The sequence below is a fragment of the Octopus sinensis genome, linkage group LG7, assembly GCF_006345805.1.
Source record: "Octopus sinensis linkage group LG7, ASM634580v1, whole genome shotgun sequence".
NCBI lineage: Eukaryota > Metazoa > Mollusca > Cephalopoda > Octopoda > Octopodidae > Octopus > Octopus sinensis.
This window is the reverse complement of record NC_043003.1, coordinates 106,324,313-106,351,668: the sequence shown is the minus strand read 5'-3', so window position 1 is coordinate 106,351,668 and position 27,356 is coordinate 106,324,313. Positions and strand designations below refer to the sequence as shown.

At 39.2% G+C, this 27,356-nt stretch overlaps 1 protein-coding gene and 1 non-coding gene across 3 annotated transcripts in view; one reads left to right on the top strand and one right to left on the bottom strand.

Annotated features, from left to right (window-relative positions):
• The window catches only part of LOC115214322 (sorting nexin-33), a 198,411-nt gene that overhangs the window by 24,812 nt on the left and 146,243 nt on the right, over window positions 1-27,356 (top strand). The window lies entirely within an intron of this gene.
• Window positions 2,900-2,972, bottom strand: Trnav-aac. Its single transcript has one exon. It is a non-coding gene; the product is annotated as a tRNA-Val (tRNA).

The following is a 27,356-nucleotide window of genomic DNA, read 5'->3' as shown; positions in this document are numbered from 1 at the left end:
TTTGATATTTTGAATCACTTTGCCGCAATTGAAAACGATGCTTTCTTTTAAATTCCCGTGATTTTTATCCGTATTGTATTGTATTGTATACGCACGTACACCACCTCTATCAGCTGGTACCTTCCGTGTCATCAGAATTTCTCTGTGGGTGGCGAATTCGTCCTTTGTTCTTAAACTAATTTGGTACAGAGAAAAACAAAACAAAACAAAAGCGTTTCTAGCATGAACGGATAAATAATATTTGATCTTATAAAAAAAAAACTGAACAAAGAAACTAATCTAAAATACGTAGTTGTGTGGGAATGTCTGTGTGACAATAGGAGGGTGTTTTTTAAAAAAGCTCTCCAACTAATAAACGTCAATTTTGACACTCGACTTCTCTCTCTCTCTCCGCAAGCACCCGCTGACATTTCTACCCGCTTTTCTTTCAATCCTAGTTTAACATCGATTGAAGGCAAATCTTTTTTTTTTTTTCCCTCCTTCTGTCATTCTCATCCTTTTGTTTATCTCTATTGAAATGCATTTTCGTTCAGTCTCTTAATACACGCCACCTTGCAACATCTTTATAATACTCCATAAATAAAAAATAAAAATGATAAAACGTTAGCGTTAGAATCTTTATAAAGAATGCACATCAAATTCAAAAACACAGTATTCGGTGGAATAAGGTTTACCACACATCTTGATTAAATCGAAACCAGTTCTTGACTGTTCTAACCTATTTTAACAACTCTCTGCACTGAATTTGAACAGAACAACATAAATGCTGTTGATTAAATAATTTCTAGGCTAAAATGTAGATTTTTACTGTTTTTGCGGCCGGAGTTTCTGTTATCCATTAAAACCCTCAAAACAACACACACGTTCTTTGTTTTAATTAATGGTCAATTAAGTCTCTTGTGGTCAATTAAGAAACCATTATTATTATTATATTATTATTATTATTTATCGAACTTAGCATTTAGCACACACACACACACGGAATTACTATATTATACCTTGCGTGTGCTTATATAAGGCGGTGCCCCAGCCTGGTCTCTGTCCTACGATTGAAACCAATAGAGAATAAAAGAAGAAAAAAAAACCCTGTGTATATGTAAAATACTCGACTGCCTTTTCTATTTTCTTCGTGTTCACAGCCTACCAATCTGTTGGTCTCTCTCGCTACAGTTTTCTCGTCCATTATTACTAAATTAAGAAAGACCAGCCTTGGCTGTTTTCTCCGCTTCCTCCCCCTCCCCCACATCCTCCACTTATTTATTTACTCTGATGTTCACGTTTACAGTAAATGGAACATTTTTCTAAATGGATGAACCTAACCTAGATCTATCATCAACCACCGAAGTCCTCTGAAAAATGTAACCGAACCCTTTGTTTCCTGTCATCTCGTTTTTTGCCTCCCTGTCTTTTCCACACTTCTTCATTCTGCTTCTTTCTTCTATTTCTTCTTCCTCCTCTCTTCTTTTCATTCTCTCTCTGTCTACTTATCTTTTTCTTTTCTTCTTCCTCCTCCTCCCTCTCTCTACTTGTCTCTTTCTTTTCGCCTCTTCTTGTTTTTCTCTCTCTCAATATATTTCTTTTTTTCTCTCTCTCCATCTCTTTCTGCTCCTCTCGTTCTTTTGGTTCTCCTCCCCCTCTTACTCTTTCTCTTTCTTCGTCTGTCCCTCTCTATCGGTTTTTCTTCTCTTTTCTGACTTTGACGTTTGCTGCGCTTTCTCTCTCCTCCTCCTCCCCTCCCTCGACTTTCTCTTCTCCCCCCTCCTTACTACTTCTCTATTCTTTAATTTCTCTCTCTCTCTCTCTTGTTTTCACTAATTTGTTTATATGAAACTGGGTTAACACAATGATACTTGTTCTTCCTCTTTGCATCCGTCTTATGGGAGAAACCCGCCACTAGCTTAAAAATTGTCTACACCCGAATTTACGAAGAAACACTTTGACAAATGTTTTACTTCACAACAGGTGTACACACTCAGATAGTCTTGCGTGTGCTCTTAATCAGAATAGTTTGGTTCTTTCGCAAGTTCAGAGAAATAACTATATCATCAATAAAGTCCCTGCGTCTTGTGTATATAGTTGCTCCCACAGCTATTGCTCGAAGGATTTCACCAAACAATAAGCTGAGAATCTGCCAAGTGAAGCACCAGCTTCTAACGAATATACATTCTTTCACTAATACTGAACACTTCTTTGGTGATACCTATAGCCAACAGGTGCGCCTGGGCCGGTTGTCTCTTTGATCTTTCCTTGGTGCAGTTCTTCTAGTTTACCAAAGGCCCTCTAAAGCTCTTGTAATGCTCTTTGTAATAAGGCTCACGTGTACTTCTCACATTGACTTATACACACACACCACACACACACACAGTCTCGTGACTCCAGTTTCAGTGAAGTCACTCTGGTGTGAAACTCAAGTCGTGAGAGAGAGAGAGAGAGAGAGAGAGAGAGAGACACACACACACACGCGTGTGACCTGTGGACACACTTTGGAAGATCAAAAATAGGTGCGGCACCTTTTACTTCCGTAAACATGTCTCACGTGTTCAAATTTGCTGAAGCATGGAATAAACGACACGTGTCGGTTGTTAGCCGCCAGGGCGTTGTAACCTTTGAAAACTCCATGCTTTCCGATTTTCGCCAATTCTTTTCCATGACGCACCTATGCCCGTGTATGTTCGTCTTTAGATGTGTCGAGGGGCTAAACATAGAGGGGACAAACAAGGATAGACAAAGGGATTAATTCGATTACATCGACCCAGTGCGAAACTGGTACTTTATCGATCCCGAATGGCAAAGTCGATCCCAGCGGAATTTGAACTCACAACGTAAGGACAGACGAAATACCGCTAAGCATTTCGCCCGGCGCGCTAACGTGTCTGCCAGCTCGCTGCCTTAAAATGACAGGTTCCAGCGAGTTTCGAACCCGCGACCTTCTGCGTGTTAGGCAGATGTGATAACCACTACACCATGGAACCAGATGTTATCGAGATGTGTGTGTATATATGTATATATAGGCGCAGGAGTGGCTGTGTGGTAAGTAGCTTGTCTACCAACCACATGGTTGCGGGTTCAGTCCCACTGCGTGGCACCTTGGGCAAGTGTCTTCTACTATAGCCTCGGGCTGACCAAAGCCTTGTGAGTGGATTAGGTAGACGGAAACTGAAAGAAGCCCGTCGTATATATGTATATATATGTATGCGAGTGTGTATTTGTGTGTCTGTGTTTGTCCCCTAGCATTGCTTGACAACCGATGCTGGTGTGCTTATGTCCCCGTTACTTAGCGGTTCGGCAAAAGAGACTGATAGAATAAGTACTGGGCTTACAAAAGAATAAGTCCCGGGATCGGGTTGCTCGATTAAAGGCGGTGCTCCAGCATGGCCGCAGTCAAATGACTGAAACAAGTAAAAATGTATATATATATATATCATCATCATCATCATCATCATCATCATCATTTAACGTCCGCTTTCCATGCTAGCATGGGTTGGACGGTTCAACTGGGGTCTGGGGAGCCCGAAAGCTGCACCAGTCCAGTCAGATCTGGCAGTGTTTCTACAGCTGGATGCCCTTCCTAACGCCAACCACTCCGAGAGTGTAGTGGGTGATTTTATGTGCCACCAACACAGGTGCCAGACGAGGCTGGCAGACGGCCACGCTCGGATGTGTTTTTTTATGTGCCACCGACACAGGTGCCAGACGAGGCTGGCAGACGGCCATGCTCGGATGGTGTTTTTTATGTGCCACCGACACAGGTGCCAGACGAGGCTGGCAGACGGCCACGCTCGGATGGTGTTTTTTATGTGCCACCGACACAGGTGCCAGATGAGGCTGGCAAACGGCCACGATCGGATGGTGCTTGTTATGTGCCCACAGCACGGAGGCCAGTCGATGCGGTACTGGCTACGGCCACGTTCGGATGGTTTTCTTATGTGCCACGTGCCACCGGCACTGGTACCACAAAGATACAAATTCCATTGATATATATATATATATATATATATATATATATATAGCTATGCACGTGTGTGTATCTGTGTGTATGCATGCTACCCTGTAATAGGCTTAATGCTTCTGGTACCATGCAACTCAGGACGAACCGGTGAATGAGCAGGTTAGATAAGGAAGATGGTTTTCGTTAGACAGCCTCCAGGATGAAAAGCATAATCTGTGAAAGGGGTGGAGATGAACTGAGTCGAGTCGATGGCCATCCAACAGCTGGGGATGAGAGATTCCGTAGTGTTTATTTAGACATCTCCTACAGAGAAGAAAAACTCATGTCATACCTGTAACATGCAGCAGATTGAGCGATTGCTTAGAGCAGTGATTCTCAACCTTTTCACTACCAAGGGCCCCTTTTATTTAAATAAGTTTTCCCAAGGACCCCTTTTAATATGCTTATCCTTGTATATCTTGTTCAGGTCTAATGACCCTCCTGTTTTTGTTCCCAACTTTGACCCTCCATAAATCCAAAATTTTATTTTGGTGTTTATGGGAGCAACTGTCTTGGCTCAAAATGAGGAGTAGATAACTGGGGTTAGTTATTTACCTAAAAGCCCTTCAAGGCAGTGCTCCAGCAGGGCCACAGTCTCATGACTGAAAACAAAGGATAAAAAAAATTTTCAAAATTAGTTAAAAGAAACGCAGTGAATATTCAGCATAAATTTGGTGATGGTGGTGGTGGGGGGGGAGGGCTTAAACCATCAATGCTGATGTTGGGAAACATATCAACTACAACATTCCATTCCTTCCAACTCTGCAGTCTGTTTCCTAGTGAATGTAATCTAGTTTTCTCTTTGTGGGATTTAGGACAAGTCATTTAAACAGTGTCAAATGGAACAGGAATGCCTAAGCTAATAAAATGTTACATTTTATAGGGAACCTGCTAGTTGTCTTTGATATGTCATCATTCTGATTTTTGTCGCATTTTAAAAACTCTTCATTAAAGATATACTGTTTGTGAACTTTCACACTTGAAAAACTTCTGCCATCAACTAACATCATCATCAATCTATTTTCCATACTGGCATCGGTTGGAGAATTTGACCAGAGCTAGCAAGCTAGACAGTTGTATCAGGTCATCGTTGTCTTTTAGCTTGTCAAAGCATCTATCCCTTGTGAGCATGGAACATGGATGTTAAATGATGAGTATCTAATTGTGTGTGTGTGTATGCATTTATTCATTTGATATTTTATACTAATTAGTTTGACAAAATAATTAACTGCGTAATTTGAAATGGAAACAAAAATGTTTCTTGTATTTTGTGTCGACACCCACCTGTAAATAGTTTTTACATACCATTCTTATAAAATTCCTCTACCATTCCTTTAGATTTAGCAGCAACACCCCACTTTGTTGATTTAAATTCAATTACAGAGTTTGTTTATTCCATTTATTTATCTTGGCATTCTGCATAAAAGAAAACGATGAGTGAATTCAAGAAAAACTAACTTTGGGGTTTAGCTTGCTTCAGGACAACCTTGGTCAAGTAGACAACTTATGATGAAAGGCTTTCCAGCCATGACCATCCTGTCACTTAGGATTATCTTGGATTGCATTATCTGATTTGTCAGGGATAGACTGATGTAAGAAAAATAGCCTGGTTAGCATTGACTGCACAACACCTGAGATACAAATGGAAGATGTTGAAGCTGTTACACTTTTTTAAAATTTAAGACGGTCGGCTGTTTTTTGAGGAAAGTTTGGCTGCTATTTCCTGCAGGTCAAGAAGTAGACTATTTTGATTGCCTCTGAATGATGTCTGCATGTAGAAGTTTAGGAGCAGTATCATCTGTCTTGGAGAATACTTATGTCCAGAAAGAAGAGTTTAGGAAATATGTGTACCCTGAATCACAGAGAGAGAAGAGAGAATTCGCTGATTTAGTGTGACTAGGAATACCTGACCTAAAATAATGAGTTAGAAAGGATCTTGTGGGCAGGCAACTTTCTGAAAAATGCCTGGTTACACTTGTTGAAGCTCTGATGACTGAGAGATCATTATTGTATGATGTAAGTGTGCTGTGCACGAGAAGACCCGGCAGGACAAGTGAGTCCATAACCCGTGGCCTTCTACATGGGATGGAGCCAGCCTACGTATGCATACCTTCCCTTCTTGGGACACAAAACTCTACTTGTGAAGACCCGTTGAGGCAAGTGAGGATCAGAATGGAAATCGATCAATGGAAATTGCAGATGTGTTACCAGTGCCGGTGGCATGTAAGAGAACCTTCCGTTTCACAACCGTTGCCAGCACCGCCCTGTTTCGTGTCCGTTGCCAGCCTCGCCTGGCCCTCGTGCCGGTGGCACATAAAAAGCACCATCCGTTTGTGGCCGTTTGCCAGCTCTGTCTGGCACCTGTGCGGGTGGCACGTAAAAAGCACCCACTACACTCACGGAGTGGTTGGCGTTAGGAAGGGCATCCAGCCGTAGAAACATTGCCAGATTTGACTGGGCCTGATGAAGCCTTCTGGCTTCACAGACCCCAGTAGAACCGTCCAACCCATGCTAGCATGGAAAACGGACGCTAAACGACGATGATGATGATGATGATGTAGGAAATCAGATCTCCTGTAGATCTGCCTCTTCTTAAACTGTAAATGTTGTTCCTAGGACAGGGTAAGAGACTCACTATTGAAATAGTATTTAGTGCCAGGTCAGTCCTAATTGAGTTGACCTCTAATCAAAGGTGTTGGCATTTTTTCAGATAAAGTATATCTGGGATTACCTTAGCTATTATATCTTACCTTGTTGAAAAAGGTGAGGTGTGACTTAAGAAAGATTTGTAGTAAAGATTGTTTGCCAACATAACATGGCAGTCCTGGTTTAGGACGAATGTTGCTGTAATTTGGCCCCAGGAAATATCGTCTCCAGCTGGCTATACGACACGATCTGTGTCCTTATATTTTTGAACAAGGGAATTTAGCACCCCAGAAATCGCAATACACAGATATTGTTTTGAGCTGAGGGTGCTAAATTCCCTTGTTTGAAAATATAAGGACACAGATCATGTCGTATAGCCAGCTGTAGACGATGTCTCCTGGGGCTAAATTACAGCAACATTCGTCCTAAACCAGGACTGCCATGTTATGTTGGCAAATGATCTTTACTCCAAAGTACTGTTGCTGAATATCTCTCGTTGTGAGATTTAAAAATAGTAATTTTCTTAGAAACCTTTGTTTCTAACAAGTCAAGTGACTCGCTTAGAGGCCACCGTTCCTTTCAGAATGGTAGGCCATGGATTGGCAAGGCATGGATACATTCCTGTATAGTTTCATGGATATTTGAAGATTTCTCTAGATGTTGTTGGATTGGAGACCCATAAGTCAGGTATGATCCACCTATCCATTGATCCAGGTAAAACATCTGCTACCCAATTGAAGGGTATTCAGGGATTGTAACAAGGACTGACCTGTTGTATGTCCAGTGTACTGTTTCAGTGTGAATCTGCTGTTTTCTCTCCATTGTCCAGTCTATTTCAATGCACTTGTTGTTGTTTAACTCTGGGCTAAGTCTGTATGAACATGCTAGCTTTGACCACTCCTTATTTAAGTGTAGCTTAGATTATATTGCCCAATGTGTCCTGTTTCAAGAGAGGAGAGATTTAGAGTAATTTGTTAACAGTTTCTGTCAGATTGCATAACTATAGGCGCGGGAGTGGCTGTGTGGTAAGTATTTTGCTTACCAACCACATGGTTCCGGGTTCAGTCCCACTGCGTGGCATCTTGGGCAAGTGTCTTCTGCTATAGCCTCGGCCTAACCAATGCCTTGTGAGTGGATTTGGTAGACGGAAACTGAAAGAAGCCTGTCGTATATATGTATATATATATATATATATATATATATATATATGTATTTGTGTGTATGTTTGTGTGTCTGTGTTTGTCCCCCTAGCATTGCTTGACAACCGATGCTGGTGTGTTTACGTCGCCGTCACTTAGCAGTTCGGCAAAAGAGACCAATAGAATAAGTACTGGTCTTACAAAGAATAAGTCCCGGGGTCGATTTGCTTGACTGAAGGCGGTGCTCCAGCATGGCCGCAGTCAAATGACAAACAAGTAAAAGAGTAAAAGAGAGTATGTAAAGGTTCATAGAATGTGATGGAAGCTGCTGCATGGGAGGTAAATGAGGTGGACTTAGCCAGAGCATGCTGTCAGTCAAACAACTAGATGTGATTTGGTCTTCAGGTGCTCTATCTGCTAGAATAAGTAGCTAAATTTCTCCTCATACTACTCTCTGCTGACTTCATGAAAATATCCTGGAAAAAGTCCATCCTAAAATCATTGTCCCAAACAATTTCTGGGATGGTCGCTTCTGTAATGCTAATCAAACATTTTAAACATAACAAACATTTCATTGAATCTAATTTTTTCCTCTGACTCTTTTACTCTCTTTTACTCTTTTACTTGTTTCAGTCATTTGACTGCGGCCATGCTGGAGCATCGCCTTTAGTCGAGCAAATCGACCCCGGGACTTTTTCTTTGTAAGCCCAGTACTTATTCTATCGGTCTCTTTTTGCCGAACCGCTAAGTGACGGGGATGTAAACACACCAGCATCGGTTGTCAAGCAATGCTAGGGGGACAAACACAGACACACAAACATACACACATACATATATATATATATATATATATATATATATATATACATATATATGACAGGCTTCTTTCAGTTTCCGTCTACCAAATCCACTCACAAGGCATTGGTCGGCCCGGGGCTATAGCAGAAGATACTTGCCCAAGATGCCACGCAGTGGGACTGAACCCGGAACCATGTGGTTGGTTAGCAAGCTACTTACCACACAGCCACTCTTTTTTTTTTTAAATTACATGTTGCCTTAGCAGATTCCTTTCTAAAGTTCATAATACATAATAGAAGAGCAATGTTATAAAAGAGATGTAAGGTGAACTTATGAGTGTGTGATTTTAGTACTCATTTTTAACCTCACTGTGAAATGTAGAGTGATGGTGTATAGTTCAATGTTAGGCTCATGATCATTGAGTAGTAAGACTGAGCAATGTGTTGTGTCCTTGAGCAAGGTACTCATCTTGCATTGTTTGAGCTCACTCACCTGAAAAAGAAATACTTGTGGTAGCTGAAGGTTAATCCTGTGAAAGGCAGGCATTTTCTTCTCTGAGAGTCTTGTACTTCCAGTTGTTTAAATGCTTCAGAAACCAAGATAAACTGCAACTTTGCACTGTTGACCGAGATGGACTTAAAAACTTTGTGAAAAGTAGATATTATTGTCAGACCACGTTTTGTTTTTCTCTCTCTGTCTAAAAAAAGCTGGTCTGTTGTTATGCAAGTTAGAGCACACCAGATCAGTCCTGTCCAAGTTTGTGTATGCTATAAATAGGTATAAACTAATATCCCGTCTGTGGTTAGGAAAAGAAGTTAGCAATTTCAGATGAAGTGGTAAAAAATATTGATATTGGTCACCTTTTTTTTGTTTTCTGAGAGGAAATAAGAATCACATGATTAAACCATAAGTATCTGCTTTTCACAGCAAGGCTGAAGTGCGTTTATACTAAAAATGTACACCTGTGAGTTTACCTTGTAGCTCTACGTAATATATGATATACAGTTATCTCTCTCTACATACGTGTTTGTTTATATTCTAGTTCACATCCTTAAACAAATTGCTTTCTCATAACATTTCCTATTCTCATGAAGAGTGAACGCGCATATTTTTTATCTTTCAATTTTTTTTTTTTTTTTTTACTTTCTTTGATATCAGTTAATAAAAGGAATAGACACATTCTATCTGATTTGGTATTGATCACCGCAGAGACAAGTGAATAGAAGACAAGCTTCACCAAACCAGACTTGGCTGATTAACAAATAAATACAGAAAACAACTTTGGCATCATTAAGTTTCCCGTGTTTGTAAATGTTTCGAAATTTCAAGTACAAAGTGATGTAGCTGTGTGTGTGTGTATGTGTGTGTGTGTGTGTGTGTGTGTGTGTGTGTGTGTGATACACAAGTACAGAACACATGTGTGACCTGCTAGAAACTGTAGCCAGAGCTCTCAGTTCGCACACTTGCACTTGGCAGCAAAATCGCTCTCAAAAGACCCCCTACTATTTTAAACAATAAATGAATTTGATAACATAGTCCTGTATATACTAGTCTAGGAAAAAAGCAAGGTGGTCATGTCTGGAATCATAGGTCTGGAGGCTGAACTTCTGAAAATTTCAAGAGACATTTTATGGTTGACTGGTTAAGAAATTTGATTTTCAATAATCTCAGTATGTGGCATCAAGTGTGAAAGCTTGTCTAGAGCAGTGCTTCTCAAACTATCTGACGTGGCATACTGGCAGTTTTTTTTTTTTTTCCCAATGTGCCAGGGACCAGTAATATTTCTTAGTAATATTAGTTTATACAGGAAACAATATATATCTATATATATAAAGCTGAAATTGTCTGTGTACGGCAGGTTTGGTAGCCTTCAACTAACACTATCTCCTCCGAGACCCTGCGGCACGAGTTGACCAAAATTGAGAGTATGATAGAAGAAGGCTTTCTCTTCATTCCGTAGAAGATAAAATTCAAATTGGACCATGTTAAGACTAAAGATTATTTACATCAAAAAGGTGCTTTTTTTCAATGAAAATCCCTATTTTTTACGATTTATTTGACTGCTGTGTCACCATTTTTTTGGTGTATTTCAACCAGAAAAATGTTCACTGAAAGAGAATAACAAGCTACATAATCCAAAATTTTTACTTTTCAAAAATTCCAATTCTAAAGGGTCGAAACAAACCCGAGCAACACCAGGCAATACTGCTAGTAATGAATATAATAAAAGTTCACAATTTTTTAATCTTATATTTTTAAACAAATGATATAATATTACATAAGCATTTGATAATGTTTCTTTCTTTTCTGGAAACTCACCATGTACCAGCAGCTGATAGCTCACAGACGGGCACCGGTCCACGGATCACCACTTTGACTAGCATTGGTCTAAAGGATTATAACTGTAAATTAAGGGTCCAGCTTTGTTGCACTGTGTCATACTGATTACTTATTAAGAGAGCATATGTCTGTGGAATACTCAGTCACTTAAATGTTTATTCAGTGAGGTTGTTCAGTTATTCAAACAACTGAACACTTCATCTGGTCAAACCGATGGATGAATACGGAGATTTGTGCAGCTGCACTTTTTAAATTGTTGCTGTCACTTATACAGCATACTTCATGTAGGTCTGTTCTGACGTGTTTCTGCTGCTTGGATATCTTACAATTGCATTTGCACCCAGTTTCGTTCACCTGGTTTACAGTCTCTGCAGCTCGATTCAAAGTTCATCCATTGTTGTGGTTTGAAACAAACTAAAGCATTATATTCGGTAGAAGACTATAGTTTTGAGTGCAACGAACGTGAGAACATTTGGAAACCTGATACAGTTATAAAAATGCTTGTCAGGTTGTTCCTATAATGAGCCTAGGTTTGAATTTTGAATCATGGACATTAGATCCGAAATTAGATCAGAGTGTGTTTCAACCACCAGCCTTGGGTGCATTACAAGTTTATGAGTTTCAGAGATCTATGTGGATCTAATTTAGATATAATTTAGAGATATAAGAGGCGTAGAACTTACTTGTAAGTTTAAACCTACCCGTTCAAGCCTACCTGCAGATTTCATCCTCTTAGATATTTACTAAGTTCTTTCATACTTAAAGTTTTATGCATGAAGAATATTAATTGTTACCAGGATACAGGTAAATTTGATATGACACTGAAATTTACCAGGTAAACTCTTATGTACATGATGCTTACTTAATTAAAAATCCTTTCTATGGAGATTGGAAAAAAATTATATACTAAAATAATACCAAAAATTTTTCCCAATCTCTTGTTTTGGTATCATCATCGTTTAGCGTCCGTTTTCCACGTATTTATAATAGACATTCCAGACTTGACCACTCTGTCTTATTTTTTACCTGATATTGTGAACGTTTTGTCTTTGGTACACAAGGTAGAACAAGTTTCTATTCCAATGTACTATTGTATTCTAATAAGTGACCGTTTCTCAGTATTCTTGTGGACTGACTTATTTTAATCGCACTTTTTATTCTTGACTCTCCGTATCATTGTGTATCTTGATCAACATTATCCAATGTTGATTTGGTTGCTATTTTTAGAAGGTGGAGTGACCACACAGAGGTTTCTCTTTCAGGGGTCATCATCATCATCATCATCGTTTAACGTCCGTTTTCCATGCTCGCATGGGTTGGACGGTTCGACCAGGGTCTGGGAAGCCAGGAGGCTGCACCAGGCTCCAGTCTGATCTGGCAGTGTTTCTACAGCTGGATGCCCTTCCTAATGCCAACCACTTCGAGAGTGTAGTGGGTGCCTTATACGTACCTATTTCTTTATTACCCACAAGGGGCTGAACACAGAGGGGACAAACATGGACAGACATAGGCATCAAGTCGATTACATCGACCCCAGTGCTCAACTGGTACTTAATTTATCGACCCCGAAAGGATGAAAGGCAAAGTCGATCTCGGCGGAATTTGAACTCACAACGTAACGGCAGACGAAATACCGCTAAGCATTTCGCCCGACGTGCTAATGATTCTGCTAGCTCGCCAACCACCGGCACAGGTGCCAGGGGGTGTTGGCAACGGCCACAATCAGTTGGTGCTTTTTACGTGCCACCGGTACGGAAGCCAGTCAAGGCGGCGCTGGCATCGGCCACGTATGGATGGTGCTTTTTACGTGCCACCAGCACAGGTATCACAACTACAATTTCCATTTGAGCTTTTGATGTTGATGTACTTAACTCAATAGGCCTCCTCAAGCACAGCAGGTCGCCCTATCAGAGGTGATAAACAAACATTTATTTTGCACTAAGGACATGAATATTCCAAATCATTTGGTAGTTGGGATGCTTGAGATGGGTGGGTCCAGGTTCAAGATATGTGAATGTAATAAAAATTTTGGTTAAAATATATTTTATGGGGATTTGTGAAGGAAATCAAAAGTAGTAGACACCCTTTGTTATCTTTTGGTTTATTTAATTAATTTATATATTTTACTACCTTCTATCTATATACTTGTTTATAGGCACCTGCTTTGTAGGTCACAACATACTTTGCAATTTAATTGTTGCTCTGGTAACTTTAATTAGTCTTTATACTGACTAATGGCTATGCTTACTGTGAAAGTAGAGAAGTACTTTCTTTTTTTCTACTATAGCAACAAACGATGTGTATTTTTAGAATTATTTTTTTATGTTCTGCTAGCTAGTATTTATTAAATAAGCAATGTGGATAGACACACACCTAATAAAATTGGATAGATTTGAGCAGGTAGAATAGGGGAAAATATAAGTATAGCAAAAATATCAGCTCCTGCAATGTCAGATCTACAGACTTGCTTTAATTTTGCTGTTTGTTAGCCATTTCATGTTATATCATTAATGAATTTTTAACTTTTTAAAACCCCATAAATGTTGCATTATTTTGTTTCTGAAACTTTCACCTTTTGACAATTAAAAAAAAAAACAAAAAAACATTAAGAGTAAGTGGTGTGTGCCAGGAAAAAAAAATAAACCAGGTAATAAAGTTCAAAGTTGTGTCACTTCGTTTACCACAAGGAGATGGGAGTTTTAAAATTTCTAGTTTTGGCCTTGTTTGAAAAGAGAAGAAAAAGAGACACTCTACTTGAAATATTAAAACCCACATCTCTCCATGGCATAACAAACTTAAAATTTGCAAACTTTCTCTCAGGGAGGGATTAGTGAAGAGGAATTGCAGTATTTAATGGCCATTGAAATTAGAAGTTATAATATTCAAAGCAGAGACTTTGTGTGAATGCTTGCAACATAGTGGGATCTGTTAAAGTGTATGAAGGATCAGGTGGTAGTGTTTAATCAGGCAACAGATTTTGGCTGTCTCCCACGTAGGTAATGAAGCAGTGACTTGAGTCTTGGGAGTCATTGGGCTGGTCACTTCATTTACGTGGTGTTTAAAGTAACCAAGATCACAACATTCCTTACCTGAACGAGACTCCAATCCATTGCAAGGTCACCCATTTACAGCCGAGTGGACTGGAGCTACAGGAAACAAAGTGCTGTGCTCAGGGATACAACTTACTGCCTGACCTGGGAATTGAAACTGTGATTTTGCAATTTGTAAGTGTAATACTCTAACCACTAGGCCACATGCATTCACCACCCAAGTACCCCATGGTAGAATCTGAACTCAGAACATAAATAACCTGAAGAAAATACCACAAGGCATTGTTGGCTTGTGATTAAATTGCTTCAGTTATTATCTTCATCATTGGTTTTCAGCCAGAGGCTGTCATGTTCAGCATCTTTCAAAGAGCCTGCTGCTACTGAAGAGGTGAATTGGTTTTAGTAGGGATGTCTGTTTGCTGGTGTCCTGTGTTATTTCTACAACTTTTTCATATGTAACTATTCTCAGCTTTACTAATGTTAATCCCTCTAAAAAAAAATCCCGAGTTTGGTATTTCAACAATTTCCTCTTTTTATCGTTTATCTTTTTCCCTTGTTAAACAGAATATATCCCACACCTTTTGGTAATCCCATAGTTTCAAAGATTTTTTCTTTTTTTTTGAATTAAGATAGCTGAATTAATAGTTTCGTAAGGCATTGGACAACGCAATGGCTGTGAGGTCAAGATGCTGGATAACAACCACTGTTCAAATGTCACTAGTGTCCTTGCATTTTTGTTTATCTCCAAGAGATCTACAATAAAATGCATTTCTGCCATGACCATCCAACATTATTTTTAAATACTTGTATTTAGGTACCACATACCTTGTTTTTTTTCTTTGTTTCTTTTTTAAGATAGAACATAATTTGAGGGATATTTAGCTGGTATTTCTTGCAGGTTGAACATCTGTGCACAACCTGCATAGCCTGATGGTTAGGCTGTTGTACTCATGACCACAAGGTCATGGTTTCGTTTGCCAGTCTGGGTGTTGTGTTGTGTTCTTGAGCAAGACACTTCATTTCATGTTGCTCCAGTCCACTCATCTCTGAATGAGTAACCCTGCAATGGCCTGGAACCCAGTTGAGGGGAAATGTTGTGATTTTGGTCACTTATAAATCATGGAAAATGGGTAACACCCTCTGAGCCCTAAAGCTCAAGACAGTAATTTCCAGGGGTTGATGATGGTAATGATGAACACCCATGTAGAAGCTTCCACATTAGTTCAGTGAATTATCATATTGTGTCCTTTAGTGAAGTATCTAACTCTCCCTGCTCCAGTTTGGCCGAGTGAGTGAAAAACAGGTTCCATTTCTAAAAAAGTAATTCCCACCTATTGATGTAAAACAATACCAAATGTATATTTAGCTTTATTTCTTAAACAGATTAATACTGCATATCACTGTAGGAGTTGTTAAAGTTGGAAGACTGTCAGTATTTGTTGACTACCTTCCCAGCTCTTCTAATGTTCTCCTCTGCTGATACCACGTCAAAAGCATCTGTGCTGGCGCCATGTAAAAAGCACCTGTGCTGCATAAAAGGCCCTGTGCTGGTGCCACATTAAAAAACCTACCTGTGCCTGTGCTGCATAAAAGGCCCTGTGCTGGTGCCACATTAAAAAACCTACCTGTGCCTGTGCTGCATAAAAGGCCCTGTGCTGGTGCCACATTAAAAAACCTACCTGTGCCTGTGCTGCATAAAAGGCCCTGTGCTGGTGCCACATTATAAAACGTACTTGTGCCTGTGCTGCATAAAAGGCCCTGTGCTGGTGTCACATTAAAAAACCTACCTGTGCCTGTGCTGCATAAAAGGCCCTGTGCTGGTGTCACATTATAAAACCTACCTGTGCCTGTGCTGCATAAAAGGCCCTGTGCTGGTGTCACATTAAAAAAAACCTACCTGTGCCAGCACTGCATAAAGAGCAGATGTGCCAGTACCATGTAAAAAGCACCCAGCATACTGTAAACGTGGTTGGCGCTAGGAAGGGCATCCAGCCACAGAAGCTATGCTAAAACAGACTGGAACCTGATGTAGCTCCCCGGCTTGGCAGCTTTTTGTCAAAATGTCCAAATCATGTCAGCATGAAAAATGGACATCAAATGATGATGATGATGATGATATTGAGAAATGGCATTAAGTTTTGTCACTATTTTTTTTTTATATCACTTTAAGTGAACAATAATATTATTGGGCAGAGGCTTGTAGTGGACCAATGACTTGTTGACTACATTTCTGACTGCAACAAGGGATTATCTATCCAACTCGGTTGAGGAAATATCACTCAGGGTGTTTTGGTTTGACTGCACAAATTTTCTGTTTTTCCTTTTGTTTGGGTTTTCCTGCTGATGTTTACATTTTTCTCATGATGCACAATGGCTACAGAACTACACACGTATTCTCCTCTTCAGCAAGACACCTATCCCTACCCATCTATCATATTTTTACTTCCATCAGTACTCTAAGAGAAGACCCAACACAGTTGAGGGGTCTTGGCTTGCAAGTATTTGGTGACCTCACTAGTGATAGGGTCACAGGCACCCAACACGCTCCGTATAGTGGTTGGCATCAGGAAAATGATCCAGTAGTAGAAACTGTGTGGGGTGTTAGCGCCGCCTTGACTGGCGTCCATGCCAGTGGCACATGATAGCACCAACCAATCGTGGACGTTGCCAGCCTCCTCTGGCCCCTGTGCCGGTGGCACGTAAAAAGCACCCACTACACTCACGGAGTGGTTGGCGTTAGGGAGGCATCCAGCTGTAGAAACTCTACCAGATCAGACTGGAGCCTGGTGCAGCCTCCTGGCTTCCCAGACCCCCGGTTGAATCGTCCAACCCATGCTAGTATGGAAAACGGACGTTAAACGATGGTGATGAGGAGGATATGCGTACGTGTGTTTAATACATACACACACACACACAAGATGCTTTGCTTTAAGTTTGACGACAATGTACTCGATCTTTTTTTTTTTTTTTTTTTTTTTATTGTCAAGTATCCCAAAAGATGGGTTTGGTCTTGTGAGCCAAGTCTATTACTGGTCTTTAATTCCTGGTTATAAGTATTATATTTCTAATTCATATGTAAATTGACTCTGAGACATTCTTCCTCTTCCCCTTATAATTCCAAAGCTGTGTGTAAGACAGGATATTGTACATTGGTCATGTGCAAAGATGAAAAACTGATCACTTGATAAGCAGATATAAGCTAACACTTGTGTCACTAACCAAAGATTACTCATTCCAGCTGCAGTCATCCCATCCTTTTGCAATGAATAAACTGTCGTCTAATCTACACAGAAATGAAAATAACTCACACATTGCATTTTAACAGGAATATTTACCAAATTTACATAGAAACATCTTAAATACTATAGAGTATATACTAGGCGCAGGAGTGGCTGTGTGGTAAGTAGCTTGTTTACCAACCACATGGTTCCGGGTTCAGTCCCACTGCGTGGCACCTTGGGCAAGTGTCTTCTACTATAGCCTCAGGCCGACCAAAGCCTTGTGAGTGGATTTGGTAGACAGAAACCGAAAGAAGCCCATCATATATATGTATATATATATATACATATATATATATATAAGCGTGTGTGTTTTTTTGTGTGTTTGTTCCCCTAGCATTGCTTGACAACCGATGCTGGTGTGTTTATGTCCCCATTACTTAGCGGTTCGGCAAAAGAGGCCGATAGAATAAGTACTGGGCTTACAAAAGAATAAGTCCCGAGTTGCTCGATTAAAGGCGGTGCTCCAGCATGGCCACAGTTAAATGACTGAAACTAGTAAAAGTGTAAAAGAGAGTAAATTTATTCAATAAAATTGCTGTTGGCTTCAACCATTGCCTCCAGACAGCTTCAGAATCTCCTGCAACTCTTTTGGGTGGTCTCCTTGTTTAAGTTGGTGAATGCTGCCATAATCTTTGCTTTCAGTTCATCTTTGGTGTTACAAGGAGTTTTGTTGGTCTCTTGCTCAACTGCACCCCACACATAATAATTAAGGGTGTTGCAGTCTGGGGAGTTAGGTGGCCAGATGTTAGGGGTGATGTAGTCGCAGAAATTGTCTGACAGCCATGAGTGGGTTCTCCTGCTTGTGTGGCATGGTGCAGAGTCCTGTTGCCAGGTATAGGGTCTTCCAGCAGCTACCCTCTTGACCCAGGGAAGCACTACCTTCTCCAGGCACTTGATGTAGCCTTCTGTGTTGAGTCTGAGGGTGTGTGGGAAGATGAATGGAGGTATAATGTTACCATCACTTGTGATCACTTCTGGCACATCATATTGGGGCTACCTGTGCAAATGCCAAGCAAATTGTGTCATGGTGCTGTTTTTCTCACAGACAGTACCCAACTGACCCTACTATACTGTGTAGTTGACAAAAGCAAACAATGCACATGCACAAAATTAAAGATATTAAATGGCAACAATTTACATATCACATCCTGTTTAGCCTCAGGCTGACCAAAGCCTTATGAGGTGGAAGATAGAAACTGGAAGAAGCCTATCCTGTGTATGTGTGTGTGTATATATATATAGTTATATAGTTATATCTGTGTGTATATATATAATTATATGTGTGTGTGTAAGTATATATATATATATATAATTGTGTGTGTGTGTGCTTGTCCCCTATCACTGCTTGACAACTGGTGTTGGTTTGTTTATTTCTCTGTAACTTAGCAGTTCAGCAAAAAACGATTGATAGAACAAGTACTAGGCTTTACAAAATAGTTGATTTGCTTGACTAGAAATTCTTGCTGGTAGTGCACTGGTAAGCTCGCAGTCCAATGACTAAACCAAGTAAAAGATAAATGGTTTATGATTTTGTCCCAAACAAGGCTTGAGGTTACTGCAGTGTAAAGGACAACAAAGAGTGAAAATAAGGGGCCTACAAATTCATCAGAAGTTGAATGACAGAAAGTTTAAAGGACTGGAGACCAGAGGGGAAATAAGGCAACGGTAACAAGTTCCAGGGAATAACATTTTAAGGGAAGAGAAACAGGTGACACACATCAAAGGTCACTCAGGTGACGCACATTAAAGGTCTCTTGATTGAGGGTACTAGACCAAAAAGCTTACCAGAACAAAGGCCATGACCTTGTAAAATACTTGTCAAGAACTGGGGTGAATTCCATTGGAAGCACTCCTCTCCTCCAAAATTTGTGCGAAATTAAGAAATCCTTTAACTCTGGTGTGTAGTTTATAACCAATTCTTTTAGATTTACTTGTCCTACATTTCTAAAAGTAGCATCTAGTTAATTCCTCTTAGACTTTTGATTGTTATTAGGACTTCAGATAATATGGAGTGTTATTTATTTATTTTTATAAACCAGTAAATGGAGATATGAGAACTGTCAACTGTCTTAAAACTATTTTTAATTTTCTTTCTGATTAGGATTGGATTAATTATCTTTGTAATTTTGCAGAAAGGAGAGATAAGTTGTTTAGAATGACTCATATTGTTATTATCGGTTTAGTTGCATGACTGAAAACTTGGTTTTAGGATTTAATGGTATCAGACCCTTAGAAGTAATAATGTCTGTAAATTGCCTCCGAGCATCAACACGTCAGAAAATATGAATTTCTTGTTCATGCCAGAACATTGAAAAGTTATTAGTGAAAACTGTCAAATGTTTCAACTCAACAACAAATGTTATTTACTGTTTTACAGTTTTCTTCTTCCTCATTAAGATTTAATTAATTATCTGTGTAAGTCTGTGGAAAAGAGAGATAACGAATTTAGTGTTCTATTTACAAATGTTTTCTGTTTGGATATTTTTTCTAGTTACTGCTTATAGCTTACTTCTAACAACAAAGATGTATGTATGCAACTCAGTTAAATAATTTTGCTATTTAACAATATAGGTCATGAGTTTTAAAGTCTTGGTATTAACTTAATGCAAGGCAGCAAGCTGGCCGGACAAAATGCATAGCAGTATTTCTTTGGTCTTTATGTCCTGAGTTCAAACGACACTAGGGTCGATTTTGGGGATGATAAAGTAAGTACTAGTTTAGCACTTGGGTTGATGTAATTGACTTTCTTCTCCTTCCTCCGAAATTTCTGGCCTTGTGTAGTTTTGTGAACCCTATGCAAGGCTTATGTAAACTTTTTTGCCTCAGTCTACCTGGTTGTCATTTCATAGTTGATCATCATTTCTATCCATGTTGGCTTGGGCTGGATGGTTAGACAGGATCTGGTGAGCTGCTGGGCTGCACTGAACCCCACTGTCAGATTTAGCATGGTTTCTATGGCTGTGTGCCTTTCTTAATGCCAGTTATCTTACAGTGTGTACTGGGGCTTTTTTTCCAAGGCACCAGCATGAGTGGGGTTACCAGTTACAAGACAGAAAAAGAATAGACATGTGATTTGACTCATAAAATAAAAGAAATTATTGCAACTTTTCAAAAGCTAAGAGCAGGAGGGAGAGAGAGAGAGGGAAGGAGATCCAAATTATAATTTGATTGAAGAGATAATCTGCTCAAAGTGGCTTATAGTTTGCATTAAATATTTCATTTGTTCAATTTAATGAAATATTATTTACAAATGCAGGAAATGATATAAAACATGATTAGAACCGTTTTTTTTTTTTTTACTGTTTTCAGGCAACAACAAAACAAAAACCAGCGAAAATAGAATAAAATCAAATCACCCAAAGATGAAAGTGTTACTCAAACTTAAAATAACTCTGTTATCATTTATAGATAGGTTTACGTGAGGTGCAGCACTTGGCCCAGTTCTGTATTTTCTATTTGTATCAGTGACCTCACACTATTATTATTATTATTATTATTATTATTGGCTCTAGTGATTTGTTGTTTCAAAGAACAAATTAGCTTTGTTCTTTCAAAGTGGTAAACAACTTCAGTTCTGTGTTGTATACTCTTGTACTAGTTTCAGCCATTGGGCTGTGGCTGTGTAATTCTTTTACTTGTTTCAGTCATTAGACTGCAGCCATGCTGGAGCACCATCTTGAAAAAATTTAGTTGAATGAATTGATTCTAGTAGTTTTTTTGTTTTTTTTAAAACCTGGTGCTTATTTTGTTGGTCTCTTTTGCTGAACCACTATGTTACAGGGGCATAAACACAACACTAGTTATCAAGCAGTGATGGGGGACAAACACAGACATACTCACATATAGGCTTCTTTCAGTTTCCATCTAATAAACTCACTCTCAAGGCTTTGGTCTGCCCAAGGTGCCACATGGTGGGACTGAACCCAGAACCACATGGTTGGGAAGTGATCTTATTACCACACAGTCATTACTTCTGTTCTTCCAAACTGATAAACAACTTGAGATTTCACAGTTCTATATTTAAGAGATGAGGAATTATTTACATTATTTACATTTGACAGATATTTGTCCTCATCTTGTTTGTTGTTAACACAACGTTTTGGCTGATGTGCCCTCCAGCGTTCATAAGGTGTCATGGGGAAATTTCAAACCTGGGTTCTCATTCCTAAGGTATTTTTTGATGTTATTATTATATGGCATAGTGGTTAAGAGCACAGGCTACTAACCCCAAAATTCCGAGTTCGATTCCAGGCATTGATCTGAATAATAATAATAACATTGAAAAATACCTTAGGAATGAGAACCTAGGTTCGAAAATTTCCCTAAGACACCTGATGAAGGCTGGAGGGTATATCAGCCGAAACGTTGTGTTAACAACAAACAAGATGAGGACAAATATTCCTTCAAATGTAAATAATGTAAATAATGAACTTGAGATTTGTGTTTCAATCAGTGGCTGTTATTTCTTTTACTTGTTTCACTCAATAGTCTGCGGCCATGCTGGGGCACTGCCTTGAAGAACTTTTACTCAAGTGATAGCCAGATACTTATTTTATTGGACTCTTATACTGAAGTGCTAAGTTACAGGGATGTAAACACACCAACACTGGTTGTCAAGCAGTGGTGGGGGACAAAGACATGCACACACACACACACATATACTGAGTTTCTTTCAGTTTCCCCCATACCAAATTCACTCAGATGTGTTTGTTTGGCCCATGGTTTATAGTAGAAGGTATTTGCCGAAGGTGCAGTGCAATGAGAATGAACCTGGAACGATGTGGTTTGGAAGCAAGCTTCTTTCCATACAGCCATGCCTGTGCCTTCCTTTTAATGCAATAAATTTTGTTTTGCTTTTTACAACCTCCCACCACTCCCACCTCTCTTGTCCTCCTTTTCACTTTTATTCTGCTGTATGACCAATGTCACAGCTGCTCCTCATTCCACGCTTCCAGTGTAACTAAAGAGGTCACCTGACCTAGATGACCTTTATCATCAACCCAACCTCTTCCTGATCATCCTACTCTCTGGCCCATCATTTATGTATAAAAGATTGTTCCAGGCTGATTTACACACATTCTGGGATGGATTGGTAGAGACAGGAACCACCATGTTTTCCGTGCTTTCCCACACTGTTCAGATTGGTGTAATTGTACGTCTAGATTGCACACACAACAATAATTTACTCTCTCTTCATTTTCTGCCATGGTGACTAATGTATTATGTGACATGATTGATTGCTCCTTTGATATTTTTTTTTTATTTACTGATAAAGCTTTTGAATAAACTGGTTTTGAATACATTACTAGCCAAACACAACATCCTTTAAATGCTTTTATCGCATTCCCTAACCCTAACCCTTTCACTAAATTTGTAAACTAAACAATATATGATAGAACGTAATCTAGTTTCAACTTTGAGACAGACTATAGACAATCATGTATGAAACTTGCTAATCATCTCTATAAATGGCCATCATTATCATTCAGTACTATAAATAATTGAACTGATGCTTCTATTTGCTTAGAAAGGTAGTTACTAAAATAAAAAGAAACCATTTAGAGATCTCCCCCCTCCCTTGAAAGAACAGCTAATTTGATGTGCATAGATTCCCCCTTTTTTTTCTTTTCCATTATTTAATTTTCAAATGGGAGTGATGTCCCTCCGCATTTTTGTAAATAGAAAAATTTGTACATTTGAAGAAAAGTTCTATAAAAATAGTCTTGATCAACCATTTTTTAAAAATGAAAAAGATTCAGTTATCTGTAACTTTATCAATATTTTGTTATTTTTCTTTTATTTTTGAAAGACTTTTTGGTCAGATGAATTTTCTACTTAACGGTTCTACATTGGCACTAATTGTGTATGCAGGTCTATATTTCTGTTTGCATCGATGCTAATGTTTTTATCCATGGAATTAGTGAAATGACTAAAAAAAGAAAAAAAGTTAAAACCCAAATCTTTCTGTTAATCTTTGTGTGATTAGCATCAACAATTTGCATTGTATTTTCCCCTTGTTATTGTCACCTTAATGGCCACCACCACCATCATCATCATTTTAACCACCTGCATTCACCTGAGCCTCCTTGGATACCAATATCTTTAATGAGCTGAAGAAAATGCTGTATGTTTTCACCTTGCCACAAATATCTGCCGTCTCAGCACTCTCAAGTTCTATCTTAGTACCTTGAATAAAACTATAATTTAGTTTTAGAAGTGGTCGGTCACTATTGGTTTGTCTGAAGGCAGTGAGCCAGCAGAATCATTAGGATGCCAGGGAAAGCTGCTTAATTGCATTTCGTCAGTCTCTGTTGTTCTGAGTTCAAATTCTGTCGAGGTCAGCTTTATCTTTCATCCTTTCGGGATTGATAAAATAAGTACTAGTTGAGTACTTGAGTTAATGTAATCAACTTACCCCTCTTCTAGGCCTTGTACCAAAATTTGAGACCAATATTGGTTCATCTGATTACTAAACTACCCATATTTGGTAGCATACAAAATGCACTCTTTGAGAAAAAAAAGTCTCAAAAAGTCACCCTGGTCCCTGTATGCAAAGTTAGGCCTACATTACAACCTTTAAGACACTAAACATCTTTTGCCGAATTTGTGCTGCTGATATTGGAGTGTATCTAATATGCCTGAGAGTCTTTTATGTCATCAAATACAGTAACTTGTCCAATGGGAAAGAAAAATAGAGGCTGACAAGTTTAAGGTTTACTAATTTAGATGAATTTGTTTTACGCAGTTATCTTCTCTTTATTCATCGTTGCTTTTGCTGGTTTGGTTTTCGAACTTCTGAAACTGAATCCTTAGCATTCAGATTACTCTGTTATATTTAATACATTTTTATTCACAATGCTTTGAACTAACCATGCATTATCTCATAGCTTTGGGATTTCAATGATGCAATTGTGCCAGTGGCACATAAAAGGCACCATTCGAGTGTGATCGTTACCAGCATCACCTTACTGGCACTTGTGCCCATGCTAGTCGGGTGCCAAGAGCACCATCTGAGCATGATCGTTGCCAGAGCGGCTAACTGGCTTCCGTGTTGGTGACACGTAAAAGGCACCATTCGAGCGTGATCATTACCAGCGTTGCCTTACTAGCACCTGTGCCGGTGGCATGTGTAAAAAGATTCGAGCAAGGTCGTTGCCAGTACTGCCTGACTGGCCCCGTGCTGGTGGCATGTAAAAGCACCCACTACACTCTCGGAGCGGTTGGCATTAGGAAGGGCATCCAGCTGTAGAAACTCTGCCAGATCAAGATTAGAGCCTGGTGCAACCATCTGGTTCACCAGCCCTCAGTCAAATCGTCCAACCCATGCTAGCATGGAAAGCGGACGTTAAATGATGATGATGATGATGATTGTATACTTGTAGAATGAGATTGTAGGGTAGGTGTGAGAAGCCAGATCTGGTTTGTTTGATGGTGAAACAAGTAGAATATTTGGACCAGGTGTGGCAGGTGTAAATGTTGAAGGGTTAATTAAACCTTTTGGAATGTCAAACCCTAACCCAACAGCCCCCTCTCCCCTTCCCTTTGTCTTACTTTCTTCATATCTGCTTCTGCTACCATCAAACATGCTGTTTGATCTGCTAGGAATGATAAACAAAATTTCCCTCAAAATATCCTACCAACTTGAAGACAAAAAAATGATATATTGGGTAATGTAGTTCTGAATATTCAATGCCCAAGAGAAGGTGTGATGGTCATAGTCGGGATGGTAGACAGACAATTCATTGACAGACAGTTGGCCCAAAGACAACTTACAGATAGGACAATTTGCCGAAAGGACAATGTCGACACTTTTTTTTAAAAAACGAAGTAAAAATTACAAAAAAGTTTTATTAGACTTACAAATAAAAACAATTTATTTATAAAAAGATATTACATACAATAGGTCGACATATGTGAAAAAACAAAACATTTTGTTAATCTTACAAATAGAAATAAAAATATCACATACAATTATGGGCTCAAGCCCTTAAAAATTCCAACCCAACTTCATCGTTGTAATTTTAAAAAAATGGTTTTAAGTCTTTCCTTAAGGTGAATGTACTTTTTGCTTTTCCTTACCACTTCAACCCCTGATATGGCCTGTTCTATTACCATTTCGGTGTGTGACTGTTCTACCCTAAGCTTTTCAGTTAATTTGGATAAGTTAGGTTGATGGACGTTAACTCTTCTACTGAAGGTGTGGTGCCACCTTTCTAGAGAGTTGTTGGTTTTCGGGAGACTATTGAAAACTTTTCTTTTCTGGTTCTATCAATAATATAGGGCATACCCTTTGTATACAAGCTTTCTGATTCCTCATTCCGTTTCAGTGAACTCCATGATCGATACTTCCGCTTGTCAATCTATTGTCTAATCAGCCAATTGTCCAATTAGCAAATTGTCTGCACACAGCTGGGATGCTTTTCCTCAGATGTCTACCTCTACTACTTGTAGTGTGATGGAGATGGATGCTGGGTTGTGCATCACCAATTTTTACCTCTCATACCAAAACATAGTCTTAATATCCAGTTGTTTTCTCAATTTGTATAACGATTGATCTATAATTGTTTTAGTACAGCGGCAGCGATTATTCTTATATCTATAAGAATGCCATATTAATATGGCGATAACAATTAATGTTTTAGTACATTTCTGAACAAATTAGATGTAGGCATGGCTGTGTGGTTTAGAAGCATGCTTTGCAGCCATGTGGTTTTGGGTTCAGTCCCAATGCATGATACCTTGGCAAGTGTCTTCTATTATAGTCCTGGGCCCACCAATGCCTTGTGAGTGAATTTGGTAGACAGAAACTGTTTGGAAGCCTGTCATATATATGTGAGTCTCTGTGTCTTTGACTCTCACCATTGCTTAACATCTGTTGTTGGTTTGTTTACATCCTCTTATCACAGTGGTTCAACAAAAGAGATTTACAGAATAAGTGACCAAACTTAAAAAGTAAATACTTTGAAGGGGATGCTCCAGCATGACCATAGTCCAACAACTGAGACAAGACAAGAGGCAAACCTGAAATTGTTACTTTATGGCATTTTTTTGTGTGTTCACGACATGCATTTCATTGCTACACTCCCATCATATATCAGGGAGGGAGGGAGGGAGATGGAGGAGAATTAAGGCAGAAATAATTAAAGGAAGTATGACTTCCTCCTCTGCTCTTCATGAAAGAACTCCTGTAGCTCTTGCCGGCTTATTGGGTCACCACTAAGACTTCTGTTTCATGAAGTGTCTCGAGAATGCCATTCCTGTATAAAATTTTTTCTTTTTATTAGTCAGTGAAGAGGGTCAGCACCTATTTTGTAACCTTTGGAGGCGCTTCAGGCTGGTCAGTTACTCTTTTACTCTTTTACTTGTTTCAGTCATTTGACTGTGGCCATGCTGGAGCACCACCTTTAGTCGAGCAACTCAACCCCAGGACTTATTCTTTGTAAGCCCAGTACTTATTCCATCGGTCTCTTTTACCGAACCGCTAAGTGACGGGGACGTAAACACACCAGCATCGGTTGTCAAGCAATGCTAGGGGGACAAACACACACACACAAACACACACATACATATATATATATGTGTATATATATATATATATATATATATATATATGCATATATACGACAGGCTTCTTTCAGTTTCCGTCTACCAAATCCATTCACAAGGCATTGGTCGGCCCGAGGCTATAGTAGAAGACACTTGCCCAAGGTGCCACGCAGTGGGACTGAACCCGGAACCATGTGGTTGGTAAGCAAGCTACTTACCACACAGCCACTCCTGCGCCTTGATTGTTTTTATTTAAAATTTTTTTTTAAAGTTTTGCTGGAAAAATGTTAAGAGGAAAGTGATTTTAGAGAGTTGCAAGTTTGGGAAGAAATAATTGGTAAAGGTGTTCAAAGTAGTTGTGTGGTTTTGGTGTCTGAGATGTAGGAGAGACATAGTTGGAATGATGAAGTGAGAAGCAAGCAGATTTGAGTGGAGATTAAAAGAATATTTGCCCATAGGTTGAATGGATTTTGGCATTTGGCTGCTGTAGTATAGAATATCTGTGTATCAGTGGTATCATCATTTAACGTCTGTTTTCCATACTGCCATGGATGGATGGATGGTTTGA